This window comes from Sapajus apella, unplaced genomic scaffold, assembly GCF_009761245.1.
Source record: "Sapajus apella isolate SASKATOON/1434 unplaced genomic scaffold, GSC_monkey_1.0 scaffold113, whole genome shotgun sequence".
In the NCBI taxonomy this organism is placed as follows: domain Eukaryota; kingdom Metazoa; phylum Chordata; class Mammalia; order Primates; family Cebidae; genus Sapajus; species Sapajus apella.
The window spans coordinates 1377711-1380858 of NW_022437053.1; the positions used below are offsets into that span (position 1 = coordinate 1377711).

Below are 3148 nucleotides of genomic sequence, written 5' to 3' on the forward strand. Positions count from 1 at the left end.
CTGGAGTACAATGACACGATCTCGGCTCACCGCAACCTCCGCCTCCTGGGTTCAAGCAATTCTCCTGCCTCAGCCTCCCATGTAGCTGGGACTACAGGCACGCACCATCATGCCCAGCTAATTTTTGTATTTTTAGTAGAGACGGGGTTTCACCTTGTTGATCAGGATGGTCTTGATCTCTTGACCTCGTGATCCACCTGCCTTGGCCTCCCAAAGTGCTGGGATTATAGGCGTGAGCCACCGCGCCCGGCCGCAGCCTTTTCTTTCTTATGAAGAGGCCTAGCTTGGGTAAATTTTGGACTAGACATCCCAATGGCGACTTGGGGGCTAGGCAGGACTCCTAATTATCCATAGTTCCCTCTCTGTTGTGGGATAGGAGTGAGGAACGATGTCCCGGACCTCAACACCCAACTACTGGAGGTTACGGGGAAGGACAGGAGTATAGGGACGTCTCCACAATATTCCTGTCTTCTGGAATGAGCAAGCAGGGGCACCAGGACTACTCCCTGAGGCCCACAGCTCGAGATGGAAAGGAGTCCCTGATGCGGCCACGATTACGGACAGGGTCTCCTTGGATCGGAGCAAACAGAGGTGGGGTTATGGGCAATAGGAGTCTTACCAAGTGATGGCTGCAGATGATCGGAGAGGCGGCGGCTCCCTGGTTCCGCTTGTGGTAGAGGAGTCAGTTTCCCTCAGGAGGGGTCTGGAACTCCTCCCAGGTTTCGGCACCACTTGTAAGGGTTATCGCTGAGTTTAAAATGAGGAAACCGAGGCCAGTATAAGAAAATTAAATGTCAATTTATTCAGCTCTCAGACAAGGTTCTATAGTCTGGAGAAAGGGGCCAGAGAAGTTGAGCTGACTTCCTGGGCTGGGGGGCGGGGCGTGGGGGTTATGGCTAGGAGGACCAAGCAACAGCTGGGTGCTCTGATTGGGTCCAGGGGAGCGGGATTGGGATGGGGCAGGCTGCTATTTGTTGGTGGGTTGTTGGGCGAGTTTTCCAGGTGCTAGAGCCGGCCAAGGTTGCATTAGCCGGAGGCTTCCAAGGGAGCCTTGCGGCAGAGCTAGGTGCCAAGTGCAGAGCCTGGCGTCGGGTGCAGAGTCAGGTGCTGAGTGCAGAGGTGGGTGTGTCCGGCCTCCCGGCGAGGCAACCGACCTTACAATGATGGTAGCTACTGTTTGCGTCTTGAGGGCCTACTGTGTCCAGGGACTTTGCAGAGCAGTTTGCATTCAGAGACTTTATCCTGACTACAGACCTACGAGGATATATCCTTTCCTACCCAACACCAACCTCTTACATTGATGTAGAACATCTACCAGTCTAAGGCATCGTCTCTCGGCCTCTGACTTCACACTTGCTTTTCCTTAATTTCTTCCTTGGTGTACTTTCCCAGTCACTATGGCTGTGTCCCAAACCACCTGGAAACCTAGTGGCTTGACAATGACCACATTTATTTCACTCTTGAATCTGCAAATTGGGCAGGATTGGCTGGCTGAACTGTTTCAAAGACCCTGCTCTGAGGAGATGGTTTTCCATGACAAAAACCAATCTCTGTCCAGGGCCACCGAGGCTTGGTCCCCGGGTTGGAGGAAGCTGACTGCCAGGACCCAAAGAGCCACATCGTGTTTGATAATTCTGCACCCTAATGCTGGAGGGGGTGTGGATCAGGAGGCTGAGACCCACAAAGAATAAACAGCCCCACCCAAGTCATGCAAAATTACAAAGCAGTTACGTTAGGTAGGAAGAGGGTAGAGTTGGGTGCCATAGGCTCCTCTGTGACAGTCTGATTTACACTCATCCAGCAGAGGGAGGAAGACAGGGAGTTGTTGAGAGAGACTGAGCTGATGTCAGGGGCTGGATGGGGATCCTAGTTCCCCCACCTGGTGCCCGCTGGGGACCAGTCTCTTCCCAGAGCAGCCCTTCGTGTTATTTATTAAGACTAGGGTTTTTTTTTCTCATGTAAATCACTTACAACTTTTGTTTTTGTCCCGACTTGTGTCTTTTAAAACACATTCCGTGCCTATTCATTTCTTTTTGCTTAGTAATAAAAACAGGCCATGGCTATGTCCCGTAAGTTTTGCTGGGCAATTTTCTCATCATTCCTGTCTTACGTAAATGCAGTTTTGTTTTTCTTATGAGCTGACCTTTCTTTCTTTCTTCCTCTCTTCTCTTCTCTCTTCTTCTCCCTCCTCTCCCCTCTCTTCCTGTCTCCTCCTCTCTCCTTTTTTTTTGAGACAGAGTCTCCATGGCCCAGGGTAGAGTGCAATAGCTTTATCTTAGCTCACTGCAACCTCTTCACACCCAGGTTTCAGCAGTTTTCCTGCCTCAGCCTCCAGAGTTACTGGGATTACAGGCAGTTGCCACCACACCCAGCTAATTTTGTATTTCTAGTAGAGATGGGATTTCTCCATGTTGGTCAGGCTGGTCTTGAACTCCTGACCTCAGGTGATCTGCCCACCTCAGCCTCCCAAAATGCTGGGATTAGAGGCATGCACCATGGCACCCGGCCTGCCCCTTTTAAAAAAAGAAAGCATTCATGTGACAACTGATGTGTCTGAACAAACATTTGTGAGTGTTGGGAGGAGGGTGGGGTGGCAGGGATTGACTTCATTAGCAGTGTCTGTTCAATCAGCAATATTGATTATATTATTCAAGGTCTTCATATGCCTGTGGATTCTTGATCTACTGCCTCTATCAAAAAGTGTGAGAGATACAGTAAAACCTCCCAGTGCAATTACATTTTTGTCAATTTACCCTTGTATTTTTAAAGTTTTCTTTTAATACATTTTAGTGGAATAATATTTCCCATGTAGGAAGGATTGTGGAAGTTGTCATTTCATGATTTAGATCCTTTAGAAAAATAAAATGACTACCTTTGGCTTATTTTCATAATTTTTGTTTTAGATTCTATTTTCTGTGAAACTTTTTTTTATAAACTTTTTTTTAAAGACGGGGTTTCACCATGTTGGTCAGGCTGGTCTTGAACTCCCGACCTCAGGTGATCCACCCACCTTGGCCTCCAAAGTGCTTCGATTACAGACGTGAGCCACCATGCCCAGCCTAAAACTTTTTTTTTTTTTTTTTTTTAAATGTGACATCTGCTCTTTTCACTTGCTTGTTTGCAATTGACCTAGGACATTTTTGTCCAG

The 3148-nt window shown here is 48.3% G+C and overlaps 1 long non-coding RNA gene across 1 annotated transcript in view; it reads left to right on the forward strand.

Moving 5' to 3' along the window:
• Positions 1–2716, forward strand: part of LOC116537676 — a 15605-nt gene extending 12889 nt beyond the window's left edge. Inside the window, exon 5 of the long non-coding RNA XR_004263254.1 lies at positions 2702–2716. This is a non-coding gene — a long non-coding RNA (uncharacterized LOC116537676). The remainder of the gene's footprint in view (positions 1–2701) is intronic.
• Positions 2717–3148: the final 432 nt, after the last annotated feature.